Genomic DNA, 19851 nt, shown 5'->3' on the forward strand with positions numbered 1-19851 from the left:
AGGCTATGGAGACTATTAAACTTATTTTTATTTTGCTCCTATCTGATAAATCAGAATCCCCTCTGGAGAGGAGCCTGTTCAATCAGCTTCCCCTTAGGAAATCGAGCATCAGTGCTTAGCCAGAGTATACTCACAAATGCCCCTAGGATTGATTTGCTTTCACAGTTTCCTGAATTTGGGCCTTAGTTTTTTCATTGTGCGGTGGGATTACAATCACTTCCTCACAGGATTGTTATGAGGCTTGAATAAGAGGAAACGATGTATATGACAGCTTTGTAAGCTGGGAGGGAGGGGCAGGCTGGGGGAAATAACCGTCATTAAGAAGATCTATTGATCAATAGCCAAGTTTATTCATGTAGATATAAGAAGAGGATTCTGGGAGCATGCATTCTCAGCCATTTTCTAGCGGTATGAACTTTAACAAGCTAATTAAATTCTTAAAGGCTTGATATTCTTACCTGTATTATTAAGAAAACAATGTCCACTCTTACCAAGCTATGGCAAGAGTTAAAAGGTTACCTTCTTGCACTGCGATGCCTAACACATAGTGGAGGCTTTCTAAATGGTCGTTACGGCTGTTGTGTTCACCCGGAAGAAGTTATGACTGTTGTGTTCACCCGGAAGAAGTTATGGCTGTTGTGTTCACTGTACAAATAGAATATTTCTTTCGTCCCTAACTTGCTAGCGTCCTTCTCTGCTCAAGAATTGAATCCTGACCTCAGTTATTGCTATGAGTGTGTAAGACTGTGGCCAATGAGACTGATGTTTGGGGCATGAAAAGAAATAATTCACGGACTGCGCTCTGAACACTTTGTTTGCATTTATGTGAGGCTTAGTATTTCAACTTCCTAGATTGAAAACAGAAAAGGTAGCAAGAAACTTAAAAGGCGGGGGGAGGGGGCGCAAACGGAAACAACTAACGAACCTTCCTAGTACACAGTTTGCTAAATTTTCTGTCAATTTTGCGAGAGGTTGGGTTCTTTACTGACTCCAAGGTGAATGGGAAGAGTTATATATTAGGCCTACCAAATGATAAACTGTAACTTTCAACTTCTAAGTTTAGTAAAGGAAAAAAGCCCTGAATTCTTTCAATAAATAAGGTAGCTCTCAAAGCCATATTATGGTCTGTTGAGAGAGAAAGAAGAAAAGAGCAACATCAGGAAGCAGTGGGTGAGCTACAGGGTAACAGTCTTCCCTAAGGTAAAGATCCCATCGTAGGACCCTGGGATATGGCCGCGTCCCATATTTGCACCCACGTGCTTCTGTGAGGCTACCTTGTCCCTCTTCTCACCGAAGTTACGTGAGACAGAACTAAACAAGTTCCTAGATGAACTTTTGTACATTTCTGCTGTTATTCAGCACCCAAAAGAAGCTGGTGGGCCTGGGGACCAGAGTCCCCCATGGCTGGGCTGACACTGGATTCCATTATATCCTCCAAAGAAAACAGGAGCTACTGTTGAGGTGAAATAGCAGGAACCAAGGAGGCAGGAGTTAGAATTGCAGTGGGCTGAAAAAAAAAAAAAAAACAAAACAAAACCAAAAAACTGTAGCGCCTCCATTCCCCAGGCTCAGAGCTCCTCTCTGTCTCTTTCTCTCTCACACGCACTGAAAGGTGATATCCGCTCACTCTTGCCAGGATAGTTCCATCTTGGTGCCATTTTTGTGAACGCAGATAACACGGCAGTGCAGTGTTGGGTGCTGCGAAACTTTGTCCAGGAACGTAGTAACCTGATGCCCAGTTTAGGAGTTTCTCTTTTAACAACCCTGAATAGCGCTTTCTTATTTGTCGCCTTGCAAACAAACATATGGAAAAGACCGAAAACACTGTAGAGCCTGCAAATAGATCTCCCCTCCCACGCCAACCCGCATCACCGAATCCTGCGTAGAGAATGGCTCTGAGGCCATTTTCATGTCTGGTGGCGGTGTGGTCTATCAGAGAGGTTCACGGAGGGCTCTGAACGGGGGAGGGGGGAGACACGAAGAATGCATTTGCCATCTTCGAGCTACAGCTGTGTTACATAGACGCCCAAAATAATCACATGTACATAAAAGTAGTGTTAGTGTCACTTAAAATTACCTCCTTTGCAGCATGTTCGTCTTTGGGTTATCGGTTGTTCTTCAAACAGACTTGCCCCACCTCCAGAAAGGTATCACCCCTAGGATTTTCTCACACTAAGCTTGCATTACTTGGAGTTTCTGCCCTATCTGGTTTGGGTGTTGTTGCTGCTATAATTCTCTCTCTCCCTCCCTCTCTCTCTCTCTCTCTCTCTCTTTGTATCTGCAAAATCTCACCTGAATTACACTTCTGGGTTGGAGAAATACCTCTGGCTAGTTATGAAGGTTGATAACTCTTTGTTTGAATCTCACACACTTTGTCCATGATACCTTTCATTTAGGTTCACTTGGCTCAATTTATCCTGCACAACCCTAACCAGATAACGAATCTGTGCCTCTAACTGTGCTTTTGCATCATTTCTCAAGGTAGTGATTTGTCTTTGGCACCTGCTCCCTTAAAGTAAGTCTAAGGTCTTTGGGTCCTTTAACACCACAAGCTTGCCCAAGCAACTGCCAAGGTAATGACTTCACTGACTACGGAACATTTACCCCAGGCTCCAATAACCACAGGATCCATACTGGCCATCAATAATTCTCTGTGTGTTATTGTTCAGGTCCCGCTTCCCAGGAGGGGCCACCCTATGATGCGGTGCAGGAAAGACCAGCTTCTAGGCAGACTGCCAACAAAAGTTCTTAAGAAACTGACCCATTTCAAACACATCCCCTTACCTAATTAAAATGACTGCTACCTCTGCGGAAGAAGTCCTTTGAACCTTCAAGACCTTTTCAGACTCTTGCCTAACTTTGGGCAGGTAGCAGACAACAGCTTCAGTCCCATCTTAGGGCAGCCACAAGTGTAAGGAGGCAAAGAGGAAACAGAAGAGGGATTTGACAGGTGACAAAGATACCTTCCCTTGTGCCAAAACTCTCCTTGCTTTCCATCAGCTATGCCTCTGTTTGTCTCAAGTGCCAACCAACTCCTCACTGCCTTATGTACAGAGGCAGCCCAGAGGGGACAGAAACCCTTCTTTACAACGGGGAGAGAATAGATGGAGCTTGTTAGCTTGAAGGGGGAGAAATGCAAACAAAATAGTTTTGCGACTGTCACCTGCCCCTTTATATACATCTGGCTACGTGAGTACACTCCTTCAGACTCTTTCTGGATGTCTTTTTTTTTTTTTTTAATGTTTATTTATTTTTGAGACAGAGAGAGACAGAGCATGAACGGGGGAGGGTCAGAGAGAGAGGGAGACACAGAATCGGAAGCAGGCTCCAGGCTCTGAGCTGTCAGCACAGAGCCCGACATGGGGCTCGAACTCACGGACCGTGAGATCATGACCTGAGCCAAAGTCGGACGCTCAACCGACTGAGCCACCCAGGCGCCCCGATGTCTTGTCATTTAAAAATGACAGTAACCATCTGATGGTGCCATCATGGCCACCAAAAAAAAAAAAAAAAAAAGCATAAATTCATGGAAATGAATGCAAAATAGATTATCAAGCAAAAATTAAGCGTGCACTTGGCAGATATCAGGGTGAGTAGCTCCCAGGTTGTCCAATATTATTAAGTTGATAGACAACTGTCAGAATGGAGAGTGAAATGGGTGACTAGTTGGATCCTGAGAAAAATTAAGGTATATTTATTTCTCAGATAGATTTACCTTCCAGTCTTCCACGTGGGAAAAACATTTTGCTTTCTTTTCATTTTTTCAGCCACTTAACGACAAGTACACAGTCTCGAATTCCCATGATAGGATTACACCACTATAAATAGACCTTGGAAACTCCACTCTGACTTTTAGACCCTGCCATTTACATTCAGGAATTTCCCCTCTCCCTTCCTGATATTTAAAAAGAGAAAAAATCTTTGCTATGCTTTTTTGGTCTGTGAGTTTCTCTTCTACATGGTTTTCCATGCTACATGATGAAAAGTCTGCGGAGGATCAAGAATGCAAAATTGTGTATCGTTTCTTAAAGTGAACAGAAGCCTTGGAATAAATGCCTATGTGTGATCCTCAGAGCCAGTCAATAATTCCAGGCACCTGCAGGCGGCAAACATAAATTTGGTAATCTGAGAAAATCCTATTCTAACAACTGGCCTATTTAAATTAATTTACAGTGTGCTTAAATCATATATCCTATTCAAATTATAAACAAATAAATATGTAATGCTAACCATATCTCTGAGAGATGGGTTCATGTAGCTCCTACCCACTCAGAGGAGGTAGCTGTGGGCTTACAGAAAAGCTAACTTACCTTAAATTATGCATATGTCGGGGCCCCTGGGTGGCTCAGTCGGTTGAGCGTCCGACTTCGGCTCGGTCGTGATTTCGCGGTCCGTGGGTTCGAGCCCCGCGTCAGGCTCTGTGCTGACAGCTCGGAGCCTGGAGCCTGTTTCAGATTCTGTGTCTCCCTCTCTCTGACCCTCCCCCGTTCATGCTCTGTCTCTCTCTGTCTCAAAAATAAATAAAGGTTAAAAAAAATTTTAAAAAAATTATGCAGATGTCTGCTTGGACACATTGATCTCACAGGATGGAATAAAATAAAAAATATCAGTTCATTGTAACCTGGTTTTAACGGGGCTCAATCGAACTGAAAGGGAAGAACGTGAATCACAAGAGACACAACTATTATACCAGAATCTATACCCTGAAACTTGAGTGTTAATAAAAAGGGGCTTTGCCATTTCTCTAAATTGGTGATGAATATTATTTTTAGAGACTAAATTTTTACTGTTCTCACTAGGTAATCTTAGTTTAAGAAACTCTTCAGTTGACATGCACATGTATGAACGGTGTGTAGAGATAGAATTCCACCCTACTATTCCTACACCCAGTGCCCCAGTAAGAATGTTTAATCCTGAGTATTTGGCACTAACTTGGTAGGCTAAATACATTGTTGTCAATACAGTAGTTGTATGTTAGATTGTAAACTCCCTCCAGACAAAATATAATTAATGTGCAGTCTAGAGGTGTATATTGTTTTGGTGACAATGATGGTTGGGTGTCTTCAATATTTTACCAGCTACTCCTATCAAACGCATTAAAAGAGGGGCGCCCGGGTGGCTCCGTCGGCTGAGCGTCTGGCTTCATCTCAGGTCATGATCTCACAGCTTGTGAGTTCGAGCCCCGCGTCAGGCTCTGTGCTGACAGCTCAGAGCCTGGAGCCTCCTTCGGATTCTGTGTCTTCCTCTCTCTCTGCCCCTAACCCACTCGCATTCGGTCTCTGTCTCTCTCAAAAATAAACAAAAAAAAATTTTTTTTACAACGCATTAAAAGAGTTGTCATAATATGGCTTTAAATTTCTAGGGGACATAACTTTTAAAAAATTTTTTGACAATGTTAGTAGAAAAATCATCAAAGCCAGAAAATAGAATGAGCCCTGGAGTCAGCAATAAAGACAGGAAAATATTTCGTGGGGATGATACAAAGTGATTCCTATAGGCCCATTAATGCAAAAGGCCCAAGATTGGGATGAAGAAAGCATGAGTGGAGTCTTGTGAGGAAGCGATAGGATGGGAAATAAAAATCCTCTCGGTGTCTGAAATGAGGTAAGTCTAGGTTAAGAATGAGCATAAGGTTGTGTTTTTCTTCAGGGTGCTCTGGAATAAGGGGAGAAATATTGGTGTGCAGGTGCAGGAGGAAGAAGCTACTGACTCCCTCACATCCAAAACTGGACCAGTAGGTCCCCGTCAACAGCACGGGACCTATGAGCATAGATGTTACTGCTACCGTCTACTGATGTCACAGCTCGTGATGCCTGTGACCATGTGCCTTCTAAATACATATGGGCTGCCCTCTGGTATATTCAGATCTGGCCACTCAAGGCACACTGGTCGTATGGCAGACAGAAGAGGTCAATAAACCTCTGCACGTGGAGATCTAGGTTTTCATCCCCAGTGTTTTGACTCTGAGTGACACGAAGAAAGTGAGTAGTAGGTCCTCCTGGCGGGTTTTGCTGAATAGGAAGAACAAGTGAAGCCAAATAAATCATGACCTCCCTTTCAGCAAGTTGAGGTATTCACTTCAAAGACACCAAAGCATCCTTCCCTGAATCCCTCCCATTCCTGCTCCAACCACAGTGGTTGCCTGTTTACAGAAATAACCCTGAAGGGAGGGGCTGGGAAATGAACATGACGGCTGCCGCTGTGGGCCGTGCTCGCTCGTTCCCCACAGTTGGGAAAGTCTTGGTTTCTCAAGAGTTCTGACAAATCTTGTGGCCTATGTTCCCGCTCCCGGGGTTCTCTTCAAGATCTGCTACTCCGTCCCTCAGTAATGGAGAGTCCTTCATATCCTTCCTGGGTTCTGACCTTCAAGTCTCACTTAGTATTGTGTCCCAGTGACCACATTTTAGGGATTAAGCATTCTGAAATGTAATTGTAAATCCTATTGCCAGGCACTCAAGAAGCCAGTCAGGTTAGTCTAACCTTTAAGAAGTACACTCACCACTATCTAGAAAACAAACAAGATATAAATACTCCAACGGCTAAATTTTGTCAGCTGGCTTTTTTTTTTAATGTTTATTTTTGAAGGAGAGCAAAAGGGAGCAAGTGGGGGAGGTGTGGGGGGCGGGGGGAGACAGAACCCAAAAAAGCAAGCTTCTTGCTGTCCCTGCAGACCCCGACATGGGGCTCGAACTCCTGAGCCGTGAGATCATGATCTGAGTCGAAGACAGATGCTCAACCAACTGAGCCACCCAGGCGCTCCTGGAGCTTTTTTTTTTTTTAATGGAAAAATTTTGTCTAGAACACCCCATATATGTATTTGATACTTTAGAATATTTCTAAAAAAAGAATAGTATTAATGCTAGGATGGCTATAAAAAAATTTTACAACCCTTTATTTCCCAGATTAAAAAAAAAAAAAAACAGACACAGAGATTAAGTGACTCGCTCAGGGTAATTATACTCCAAAATTCCTTTTAGGTTCTTATTTAACCAAATAAATTTAATAAAAATTGAAAACTCCAAGCCCGATATACATTTTATCAATAAGCCTATGGCTCTGACTTTTGTCACAGTGTGAAAACCACACTGTGCCTGGGGGATCCTTTCTGCTCAGGACGGTGTTTCCTCTCTTTCGTTCGGGAAACGGTCGGCGGAGTGAGCAGACCCTGCCCGCAGATGGTCACGGGGTAGGATTTTCCTGCTGCACAAAGAGAACTTGTAGACCCAAGAGAAGGATTCCTTCTAGATCAAGCCTTCCTGGAAAATTCCACTTTAATCCGTGAATCAGAGAAACACTGGAGACGGGCCCAGTCTTAAAGTATAGCAGTTCTTAACCACTGCTCGGTATGCCCACCTCGCATCTAGCAGGAGATGGCAGGGGAGTCCGCTAACAGACTCAGTCTTGCTTAAAACAGCTGCTGTCCCAGCCACTGTTTTCCTGGCTCTCCCAGGACTTGGAAAGGGCTTCAGGGAGGGAAAGGAAGGCCCCAGTGCCAAGCGTGGCATTTTCTAGGGACACTGAGCACGTGGAGAAAGCAAGAGAGCCACAGTGGCCGCTCCTGTCCCCCTCCAACCCCACCCTCACCCCTACCTCTCCCACCCCCTCAAAGCTTCGCAGGAATTCTTTGGCTTCCTAATTTAACATCCTCCAGGGCTTCTGGCTGGCTCAGTCGGTGGAGCCTGTGACTCTTGATTTCAGGGGTTTAAGTTAGAGCCCCATGTTGGGTACAGAGATGCCTTAAAAATAAAAAGACAAACCTTTAAGGTAAAGAGATAAGATAACATCCAGAGAAATTCCCAGGGAGGCCACACCCCCAGTTATCTCTATTTTCCTTGCTTTCCCAACAATTACACAGAAGTTAAGAAAACCTTGAAATATTAATCACTGTTGTTTTCTTTCTTTCCAGCACTTCCTGACCTTTCCCCTAGTGGGCAGAAGTATCTACTTTGCAGAAGAACTAGCGTTGTTGTGACTGGAAGGCTGGAAGGAAAGGTTAGTTTTCAGAAGTTTTATTTCCACTCAACACAGATCACAGATCTACCTATAACAATGGATATTTTGCTACTACACATACTGCTGCAATGAACTTGGACATACATTCCTTGCTCACTAGTCTATTCCTTGTGACAATTCCTATAAACAAACTTTGCTAGATCAGATCATATACATTCTTTTCAAGGCCTCTGATACATATGCCAAAATCGCGTCACCCCTCCCCCCCCCCAGAAAACTTGGCCTCATTTTCAACCTCACGACTTCATTAGAGTGCATTTAAAAAAATTTTTTTTTCAACGTTTATATCCACAAAGATTAGTGGTGGTCTCTCCAGGCAGGCTTCCTGCTCCCCCCCCCCCCCACCACCGGTTCCCTTCCTGGCTGCGTGGGGGCCTCCCGCCCTCCCAGGACATGTCCCCATCATCCCACGTGATCTTGCCCTGACCTGGGCAGTTGCCGAGCCTTCCCGAACTGCCCCCCACGTGGCCGGCCCTCTGTCCACAGTCCAACAGCGCTCGCAAACTGGACCCGTTGACCCCTTGGCAGGCGTTCGTGAAGGGGAAAGACCCAGCCTCGTAGGTCAGTGGACATGGGGTTGGAGTGGAGGAATTTACCCCGTAACACAACAAGCTGTAGGGATTCTGGATGGGCAGAGTATTTTTAAACAGCTCACCACCACAACAAAAGTTGCCAATGCCGGCCTTTCTAAATCCCAAAGAATTCTGGGAAGGTACTTGCTAAGGTGGATTGTGACCCTGCAGCAGTGGTGGTATTTATTTACTACTGGCCACCATTAATTGGTCTGTGCCAAGCCGGCAGTGTGTACTTCCAAAACATTGTTTTATTTCGTTTTCACGACAACCCAACTATCTTATGGATGGAGGAACAAAGACTCCAGTGCTTCTGACCTTGACCACCGGACAATGCTCCCTCCTAACGAGAATAAAGATACTACTTTCCCCAAATACTCTACTCCCTAAAATATATTTTTATGAAAGATTCTACTTTAAATAAATACAGGAAGCTGTACTTTTCATTAGAACTTGAAAGGTTCCCCCCCGAGTAAAATAAAATCTGGCCTACCAGGTGGTTTAAGACTCAGCTTCTAAGTGGGCGAATACGTTCATTTAATACAAATGTGTACGAGGAAGGGTCTCCTTGGTCATCCAAATGAAGGCGTAAGAATCAAAACTGATTCTTTAAGGGACTAGTGAAAGCAGCCATGAACCTTGACCTCCCCTTCAGGGCATGGAGGTCCTAGTAGCTTGTCCCATACAGCAAACTGGTCCTGTCACCTCTCCCTGGACCCCCACTTGAGAAGTCCTGAGAGGCAGTAAGCTTTTGGAGAGTTTGGCTAATGGCAAGAAAGTGGCAAAGCAGACATGTTCCTCCTCAATGTTCATGCCCCGTCCTTTCCAGGGAAATTTGCTGGGGAAGTCCCCTTCCATATCAGAAGTAAAGAGGACAGTTCTCCATGTGACCCCTCCCCTCTCAACACAGATTAGTGCAACAGAATGAGTGGGTAAACACTGACCAGCTCTTAAGGCTAATTTTAGGAGGTTTTAGGTTATTTGCCAATTAGGTCCTTTGATTCATTTCCCCCCGTGTGCGTAAAGCAACATATTTCTGCATCATTTAAGAGAAAAGAGAATTAGTGTGAGCTACCAACAGCTGGCTGACAACCTTGAGCCCTGGGTGTGTCGGCACTGATCCAGATTTCACATGAGGAGTTCATTTTTGGTTGGTCAAAAAAGGGAAGGGGTTGGCCCAGATCCTGTTTCACACATTCAGGAGCAAGGATTCGCCATTCCCTTCAGAAATTGCTGGAGGGTGGCTCTGCAGGTGCACTTGTCTCTCCACCTGATACAAAAAGGACCGTTCAGCTGTCTGGGTTCTTCCTCCGACAAGTCTGTGCTTCAGTGCAGCAATTACACCAAGCAAAGGTTAATTCCCCTTTTTCTCCAAATCCCCTTTCATAAAGATCTATTATGTCTGCAGATTCCAGGTTTTTTCTTAAGCTTCTTTTTCTTCCTCATGAATCCTACTCACCCTCACTTCGAGGTTAGTTTTTAGACTGAGGCTGAGTTTACTCGCACAATAAAGACCTTCATATTTGTTGGAGAATGAAATCCTCTTAGTTTCCCAATCTGTGAGTCACCATTTCAGAATAATAAAAATTTCATGTTTCAAAATGGTCCTAGCCTTTCTTATTTTCAATGTAACAAGTAATAAATGCAAAAAAAATATTAATTGGGATTAAAAAAATCCTCCCAAATCCCACCACTAGAGAAGACTAACCACCATTAACATTTTAATGTCTATGATTTTCATTATTTTTTTCCCCACAAATTACAAGCTATTAATAATTTGATTTTTTTTTTTTTTTACATTTTGGATGTTAGATGAAAACAGAATAGATAAATGTCACTGTTTTTAAGAGGGGCAGAATACTGCAAAATATTAACATGCTTTAATCTACCTATAACAATGGATATTTTGCTACTACACATACTGATGCAATGAACTTGGACATACATTCCTTGCTCACTAGTCTATTCCTTGTGACAATTCCTATAAACAATTTGCTAGGTCAGATCATAAACATTTTTTTCAAGGCCTCTGATACATATGCCAAATCACGTCTCCCCCCCAGAAAACTTGGCCTCATTTTCAACCTCACTGACTTCATTAGAGTGCATTAAAAAAAAATTTTTTTTTCAATGTTTATTTATTTTTGAGACAGAGACAGAACATGAACGGGGGAGGGTCAGAGAGAGAGGGAGACATAGAATCTGAAATAGGCTCCAGGCTTTGAGTTGTCCGCACAGAGCCCGATGCGGGGCTTGAACTCACAGACCACGAGATCATGACCTGAGCCGAAGTCAGACTCTTAACCGACTGAGCCACCCAGGTGCCCCTAGGGTGCATTTTTAAAATCAAACTCTCACAAATACTAAGTAAAATAGGTCTTTTTAAAATTTCTGCTCATTTGAGAGAGGAAAAAAATGGTACCTCCATGCTTTTTTAAAAAAAAAAAATTTAATTCTAGTATAATTAATATACAGTGTTACGTTAGTTTCAGGTGAACAATACAGCAATTGAACACTTGTATACGTTACTCAATACTCATCATGCCAACTGTGCTTTTAATCCCCTCCACCTCTTTTACCCATTCGCCCACCTGCCTCCCCTCTGGTGGCCATAAGTTTCTTCTCCATAGTTAAGAGTGTTTTTTGGTTTGTGTCTTTTTGTTTTGTTTTGTTTCTTAAATTCCATGAATGAAATCATGTGTTATTTGTCTTTCTCTGACTTATTTCACTTGGCGTTATACTCTCTAGATCCACCTATGTTGTTGCATATGGCAAGATTTCATTTTTTATGGCTGGGTAACATTCTATTATATATATACCACATCTTATTTGTCAGTTCTATGGATGAATAGACACTCAGGCTCCTTCCATAATTGGCTGTTGTAAACAATGCTGCAATAAACATAAGAGTGCATGTATCTTCTCGAACTGGTGTTTTTGTATTCTTTGGGTAAAGAGTAGTGGCATTACTGGATCATATGGCCATTCTCTTTTTAATTTTGGGGGGAAGCTTCATACGGTTTTCCAATGTGGCTGCACCACTTTGCATTCCTGCCAACAACCCAAGAGGGTTCCTCTTTCTATATATCCATATCAATATCTGTTGTTTCTTGTGTTGTTGATTTTAACCACTCTGACTGCTGTGAGGTGATATCTCACTGTGGTTTTGATCCGCATCTCCCTGATTAGTGATACCGTGCATCTTTTCATGTGTCTGTTGGCCATCTGTATGTCTTCTTTGGAGAAATGTCTGTTCACGTCTTCTGCCCATTTTTAAATTTTGTGTGTGTGTGTGTGTGTGTGTGTGTGTGTGTGTGTGTGTGTGTGAAGTTGTATAAATTCTTTATATATTTTTGATACTAACCCTTTATCTGATATGTCATTTACAGATACCTTCTTCCATTCAGCAGGGTGTCTTTTAGTTTTGTTTATTAGTTCCTTTTCGGTGCAGAAACTTTTTATCTTGATGCAGTCCCAATAATTTATTTTTGCTTTTGTTTGCATTGCCTCAGGAGACATATGCAGGAAAATGTTGCTATGGCCAGTGTCAAAGAGGTTACTGTCTGTGCTCTCTTCTAGGGTTTTTATCAGGATTTTTCACGTCTCACAATTAGGTGTTTAATCCATTTCAAGTTTATTTTTGTGTATGGTGTAAGTGGTCCAGTTTCATTTTTTGCATGTAGCTATCCAGTTTTCCCAGCTCCATTTGGGAAAGAGATGGTCTTTTTCCCACTTCTCATTCATGTCTCCTTTATCAAAGATAATTGACCATAATATCATGGTTTTATTTCCAGATTCTCTATTCTGCTCCATTGATCTATGGGTCTATTTTTAGCTAGTATCATAGTATTTTTGATTACTATAGTTTTGTAGTATATCTTGAGATCGGGGATTGTGATACCTCCAGTTTTGTTCTTTTTTTCCAAGATTGCTTTGGCTATTTGGGGTCTTTTGTGGTTCCACACGAATTTTAGGATTATTTGTTCTAATTTTGTGAAAAATGCTGTTGGTGTTTTGACAGGGATTGTATTAAGTCTGTACATTGCTTTGGGTTGTGTGGACATTTTAACAATATTTGTTCTCCCAGCCCACGAGCATGGACTATCTTTCCACTTGTTTTTGTCATCTTCAGTTTCTTTCATCAATGTTTTTATAGTTCTCAGAGTACAGGTCTTTCCCTTCCTTGGTTAAGTTTATTCCTAGATATTGTTTTTGGTGCCATCGTAAATGGGACTTTTTTCTTAAATTCTCTTTCTGCTATTTCATCATTAATGTATATAAATGCAATGGATTTCTATATATTGATTTTGTATCTTGCAACTTTATTGAATTCATTTATCAGTTTTGGAAGGTTTTTTTTTTTTTTTTTTTTTGGTGGAGTCATTAGGGTTTTCTATGTCTAGTACCATATCATCTGCAAATAGTAAAGGCTTTACTTCTTCCTTACCAACTTGGATGCCTTTTTTGCTTTTTCTTGTCTGAGTGCTGTGCCTAGGACTTCCAGTACTATATTGAATAAAAGTGGTCAGAGTAGACACCCTTATCTTGTTCCTGATCAGTTTTTTGCCATTGAGTATGTTAGCTATGAGTTTCTTATACATGGCCTTTATCATGTTGAGGTGTATTATTCCCTCTCAACCTAAGTCACTGTGTCCTTGTTGATTTTCTGTTTGAATGAGCCATCCATTGATGTAAGTAGAGTGTTAAAGTCCCCTATTATTTTATTACTATAGATAATATTCTGTTTGTTTGTTATTAACTGCTTTATTTATTTGGGTTCCTCCATCTTGGGTGCATAAATGTTGATAATCGTCTATATCTTCCTATTGGATCGTTCCATTTATCATTATGTACTGTCTTTCTAAAGAAAGACTAAAGACTCTTGTTACAGTCTGTTTTAAAGTCTATTTTATCTGATGTAAGTATTGCTACTCTGGCTTTTGCACTTCCATTCGCATGGTAAATGCTTTTCTGTCTGTTCCCTTTTCATCTGCATGTGTCTTTAGGTCTGAAATGAGCCTCTTGTAGGCAGCATGTAGATGGGTCTTGCTTTTTTATACATCCTATCACCCTATGTCTTTCAATTGAAGCACTTAGTCCCTTTACATTCACAGTAATTATTGATAGCTACATACTTATTGCCATTTTGTTACTCGTATGGTTGTTTTTGTAGTTCTTCTCTGTTTCTTTCTTCTCTCTCTCTTCTCTCATGGTTTCTTGGCTTTCTTTAGTGATATACTTGGATTTCTAAATGATAGCCTCGACAGATAGAGTATTCTTGGTTGCAGATCTTTTTTTTCTCTCAGCACTTTGAATATATCATGCCACTCCCTTCTGATCTGCAAAGTTTCTACTGAAAAATCAGATGATCGCCTTGGAGAATTCCCTTTCCACGTAACTGTTTTCTTTCGCTGCTTTTAAAATTCTCTTTTTATCGCTACCTTTTGTCATATATTTTTTTTAACATTTATTTATTTTTGAGACAGAGAGAGACAGAGCATGAACGGGGGAGGGGCAGAGAGAGAGGGAGACACAGAATCGGAAGCAGGCTCCAGGCTCTGAGCCATCAGCCCAGAGCACAACGTGGGGCTCGAACTCACGGACCGCCAGATCGTGACCTGAGCTGACGTCGGACGCTTAACCGACTGAGCCACCCAGGCGCCCTACAATTATTATGTGCCTTGGTGTGGACCTCCTTGAATTGATTTTGTCGGGGGCTCTCTGTGCTTCCTGGATCTGGGTTTCTATTTCCTTCCCCAGATTTAGAAGATTTCAACTACTATTCCTTCAAATAAAGTTTCTGCCCCTTTTCTCGCTCTTCTCCTTCTGGGATCCCTATCATTACACTTCATGGTGTTGCTGAGTTCCTTTAGTCTATTTTCATTTATTATTACTATTTTTTTCCTCTCACCTGTTCAGCTTGATTGCTTTCCACCCGGTCACTGATCCATTCTGCTTTCTCTGGTCTACTATTTATTCCCTCTAGTGTATTTTACATTTCAGTTATTGAGTTCTTCACCTCTGATTGGTTCCTTTTTATGTTTTCTCTCTCCTTGTCGATGTCTCACTGAGGCTCTCCACTATTTTCTCAGTCCATTGAGTATCTTTATGACCATTACTTTAAATTCTCTGTCAGGCATATTAGTTATCTCCATTTCATTTAGCTCTCTTGGGATGTTGTCCTGTTATTTCATCTGGGACATAGTCCTCAGTCTCCTCATTTTGTCTCACTCTCTGTGTCTGTTTCTATGTCGCTTGCTTTTGAAAGTAGTGGCCTTATGAAAAGAAGAAGTTCCTGTAGTGCCCTGCAGTACAGTGTCCCCTGTTCACCAGAGCCTGGCACTTCAGGAGCATTTCCTGTGTGTGTTGTGTGCACCCTACTAGTGTGGCTGAGCCACGTTTTCCTTCAGCCCAGTCATCTACAAAGGCTCTCTTTGCCTATCGGCAGGGTTTGGTCCCTGTGCTGTCAGTAGGCCAGTCCAAGGCCACCCCCTTGGGCTTGAGTTGAGTCAGAAAAGGCATTTGCCAGAGCTAGATGCTTTCCCTGGGTTATCCCCCCGAGAAGCTTTTATTGGTGGCCATGATCTGGAGTCAGACCACATGTCTTCCCCCAGTCCAATGCTGGAGCTACAGTTGGATTGTGTGTGTGGTTATCTTCCCCTCTCCATTTTGGAGTGGCGCTGACCCTTGTCGAGGTTGCTTGCACACTGCCAGGCTTATGGCACCCCTTTGGATAGACTCCTGCCAGTGGCAGGTCCATAGAAAAAAGGCAGGGTCAGAGCTGTGATGCCAGCAAGGTTCATGCTGGTCTGCTATGGAGGGGGTTCTGCAGTCACCCAGGAAGACTCCTGCTGAGGCCAGGAGGGAGGAGGCCAGTCTGCAGGAGAACACAGGGGCAGAACACAACGTTAGCAAACTAGGTGGAGAGTTTTTGTGCTAAGCTGGTTCCCATGGGTGTCTGTGTATGTAGGCTTGGGGGTAAGGGAGGGAAATGGCACTTGCCAGCTCCTCTGTTCTTAGGTCTCCCAAGGATCCCTGCCTCTATAACACAAACTCTTAGATCGGCAAGTAAATCTCCCTCCCGTATACTCCAGGTATTTTTCAAATTGCTTCTTCTAAGCTATATCTCTCTTGGACCGTTTGTTTTGCTCCTTAAGGACAGGGACTCAGTTTCCTCTCACCATCCCTGGTCTCACAGAGATAAGCCCGCTGATTTTTAAGCTTCCAGGTGGTAAGCCCCACTGATTATAAGAACTCAAGAAGTTAAGCCTCTCTGTTTTCAAAACCAAATGTTAGTGGTTCATCGTCCCTATGCAGGTTCCCCATGCCTGGGGTGCCTGGGGTGGGGTATGCTCTTCCCCCTTCTCTTGGCCCGTGACATCCCTCCCTCCAGCAGACAGTCCCATGGGTCCCTTTAGTTCCCAACTGTATCTCAATTCTTTGTGGCCTCTTCTCTACATTTTGCTCTGGAGAGTCTGTTCTGCCAGTGTTTTGGTTGTTTTCTGGGTTATTTACACTGATGTAGGTGTTATGTAGGTGTAACCATGGGACAAGGTGAGCTTAGGGTCCTCCTACACTGTCATCATCCCTGAGAAGTTTGTGGGGTTTATTATTATTATTAACAAGGTTTTCATATGCTAATAACTGTTTGTACTTTTTTTTTTCTTTTTTGCATTGTCTATTCCCTTGTGCTCATTTTTCTTTTGGGATATTCATATTTTCCTTCCTGATTGTAGGAACTCATTACACACAAAGATGACATTTTCTAGACTGTATTTCAGGGAATTTATTGCACTTTGAGATGTTAATAGGTGTGTTGAGGGGAGGAAAAGACTTCCACGGTCAGATTTAACACATCATTTCCTAAGCTTAGTTGACCATCAAACATTTTCTTCTTCTTCTCCTCCTCCTCCTCCTCCTCCTCCTCCTCCTCCTCCTCCTTCTTCTCTCCCCCCCCCCCCCCCACAGAATACCCTCTGGCATCATTCAGGATACGAGTGTTCTGTGCAATAACATTTGAGAAAATGTTCTATGTAAGATATTAATGCTTTATGTGTTAGGTATGTAGCATGATTTTTCCCTATTACCGTTTGTCTTTTACTCTGCATGATTTTTTCCATACACTGTTTAATTCATGTATTGAAATCTCTCCGTATTTTCCTTTGCCGTTAAGTAATTTAGAATATGGACCCTGAAGTCACAATTATTTGCTTTGAATCCTGGAACTATTACTTGTTGGGGATCTTGGGAGAATTACTTAACCTCTCTATGGCTCAACCGTATCATTGAGAAAACAGGAAAAGTACATATAAGTACCTATAAGCTTTTGTGAGGATTAAATCACTTAATACAGATAAAGCTTTAGAATTGTTTTTGACACAGAGTGTCATATAATGATGATGAGTTATTTTTTGGATGATGTAGAAAGTCTTTCCCCATTATACATGTTGTAAAAAAAAAAAAAAAAACTATTCAGGGGCGCCTGGGTGGCTCAGTTGGTTGAGCGTCCGACTTCGGCTCAGATCACCATCTTGCGGTCCATGAGTTTGAGCCCTGCGTCGGGCTCTGTGCTGACAGCTCGGAGCCTAGAGCCTGTTTCGGATTCTGTGTCTCCCTCTCTCTCTGACCCTCCCCCGTTCATGCTCTGTCTCTCTCTGTCTCAAAAATAAATAAACGTTAAAAAAAAAAACAACAAACTATTCATAGTATTGTTTTGGAAGTTAGTATTTTTATGGAAATTAATATGGGTATTAGCTATAAAGCAAAGAGTTTACTTTTTCCCCCAGTGGTTAAGTTTTTCCAACACCATACGTTGATAACGTTTCCCTTTATCATTTACTGTTACTTTTTCTAGATTTTTCTCTCCTGATCAGTCTGTTCTGATGCCAAGACGCCTGCTTTCCTATTTCCTTTCAGAAAAGTCACAGCTACGTTGGCCGGAATCGAGAGCACATGTTGGATTCCCTCTTAGAGTTGCCCCAGGAGACACTTGGGAAGGGTGTGAGGGACCTTGAAAGTAGGATTTGGTTTTCTAGGATGCAGATGGGAAAGAGAGGCCCCACGGGCCTTTGATTTTAACTGTTACCGTGCCTGCCAATACTCATGTTCTGCTGAGGCCTAGTTGGGAGTATAGCCTGTTGGATTCCCTCAGGAATGTTTGAACCCTGTGTTCATTCTATCACAGAAAAATTAGTGTCTTCAAATTCCATCTGGTCTTTCTCCTTCCTGTGGCCTCAGCCATGTAGCCTCTAAGTTACTAGGAAAGATGTGAGAAGAAGGAGATACTAACCTGATCCATCCCAGGTGGTGGGAGGAGAACCAAGTGGGCCCAGTTGGAAGGAAGATCTGATACCAGGAGGCTTCACAGAGGTGGGACCAGAACAGCTTTTGAGGACATTTCAGTCACAGCTGAGGGAAAACCAGAGCGTTCAGAATTATCCACAAGGCCCAACGCAGCCGCCTTCTTCTCTGCACCCCATTATCTCTTGTTCACCCTGTTCCCAACAGCCTCTTTACTGTTCCTCAAACATATTCGTACCTCAGGGCATTTGCGCGTGTGCTGATCCCCCTGGAGGTTTCTTCCCCCAATACCCACACTGCTTGTTTCCAAGTCAGTGTGAGTGCTGTGCTCAAACGTCAGCTTGGTGAGGCCGTCCCTCACCATCCCATTTAAACCCGTGCCGGCCCTTCCCGCTCGCTGATTTACTTGTCTCAATAGCCCTGGTCACTGCTCAACACGCTATTTTACTTCTTGTTTATTGTCTGTCTGTCCACCCAAGAACGTGAACTTCCTAAGAGGGTTCGCTGGGTGTTGTTCCCCGATTTCTTTCAACACCTGGAACACTGCCTGTCACGTACAGGGCTTCGCCACTGACTGTGGATGAGTGAACAAATGAGCGTGCCGGCCGGACGGCGTCACTTGCACAATACTTTGGAACGTGTCTAGGTCTGCTACCAACAACGTGTTTCCTCAGAATGCAGCTGCCTGAAGGACTCTGGATTTTCAAGCTAGCCTCTGCTCTGCAAACAAGTCATTTCTAAAGTGGGGATGAAAGGCTGCAGTCTCTTGAAAGTTACAACAGGCACGCGCCTATGGTGACTTCTTTCATTAGATACCTGAACTTCATACCTGAGGCTTCCACAGAAGCCAAGCAAGACGAAATGTAAGCTGAAACCACCGTGCGATATCACCACACACCCACCACGCTGGCTAACATGAAAATACAGAAAATGCCCACCGTGGCAAGGGTGCGGAGGGGAGAATTCTGACACGTGTTGAAAAACCGGTAGCACAGAGCTGAAAGGTCGACGAGTGCCCCTGCGAAAGACAGGCGACACGATGTTCACAGCAGTACTGTTTGCAGTGGCTGAAATCTGGAGCAAAACAGGAAAATCGATTTTTGAAAATGTGCTATGTTCCTGTAGTAGAATACCGCACCGGACATGAAATGCATGATCTATAACCCCGTGCAATCATGTGGATGAAGTGCGCAGACGGAACGCCGAACGAAAAAGACACAAAACAGCGTCTCGTGTGTGTTTCCATCTGTGTAAGATTACAAGCAAGTAAAACTAATCCGTTCTGCTAGGAAGTCTGGAGAGACTAGGAAGGCATGTGAGTGGCACTCTGGGCTTCTGATGGCACTGTGCTTTTTGATCTGAGCGCTGGTTGCACAGGGATATCCATCTTTTGAAGATTCGTCGAGCTGTATACTTATATGTCGACTCTTGTGCACGTAAAATTTGCTGAAAAGCCTCAGAGGTGCGGGCCGCTCATTTGTTAAAGCGACTTGTCACTTCCTACAAACTGAAACTATTCGGGGAAGCCCCGCTCCAGCCCTGTGGAGGTGGAATAGGGTGGGGTGGAGGGCACCTTCCAACTGTGGCAGAAACACACCGCTGAGATGCTGCCAGAATGCAAAATGGTGGGAGCCTGATGGGGGGGGGAGGGGGGAAGAAAGCCGGTCGAGAGCCTTGAGTACCTGCTGTCTTAGGTCACTTATGGCCCCAGGGCAAACGCTGCCTCCCTTCAGGGGCAGAATTGTGAAGACTCTCCAGCCAGCCTTTGGGAGAGCAGCCACAGGCTGTGCAGGGCGCTTTTCTAGCCAGATATTGAAGGAGAATACCCTCTGCTTAGAAGCTGAATGTGGAAACTTTGTTTTAGAAGGCGGCAGAAAAACAGCAGAGAGAAAAAACATAGCTAGAGGGCAGGTCCTGAGTAATTTCCGAAGAGACCGCTGCAGCAGAAACTGTGGCTGACAGGCCA

The 19851-nt window shown here is 43.3% G+C and overlaps 1 long non-coding RNA gene across 1 annotated transcript in view; it reads left to right on the forward strand.

Moving 5' to 3' along the window:
• Positions 1-7899: 7899 nt before the first annotated feature.
• Positions 7900-19851, forward strand: part of LOC131519247 (uncharacterized) — a 33417-nt gene continuing 21465 nt past the window's right edge. Inside the window, exon 1 of the long non-coding RNA XR_009265555.1 lies at positions 7900-7992. This is a non-coding gene — a long non-coding RNA (uncharacterized LOC131519247). The remainder of the gene's footprint in view (positions 7993-19851) is intronic.

The sequence above is a fragment of the Neofelis nebulosa genome, chromosome 8, assembly GCF_028018385.1.
Source record: "Neofelis nebulosa isolate mNeoNeb1 chromosome 8, mNeoNeb1.pri, whole genome shotgun sequence".
Lineage (NCBI taxonomy): Eukaryota > Metazoa > Chordata > Mammalia > Carnivora > Felidae > Neofelis > Neofelis nebulosa.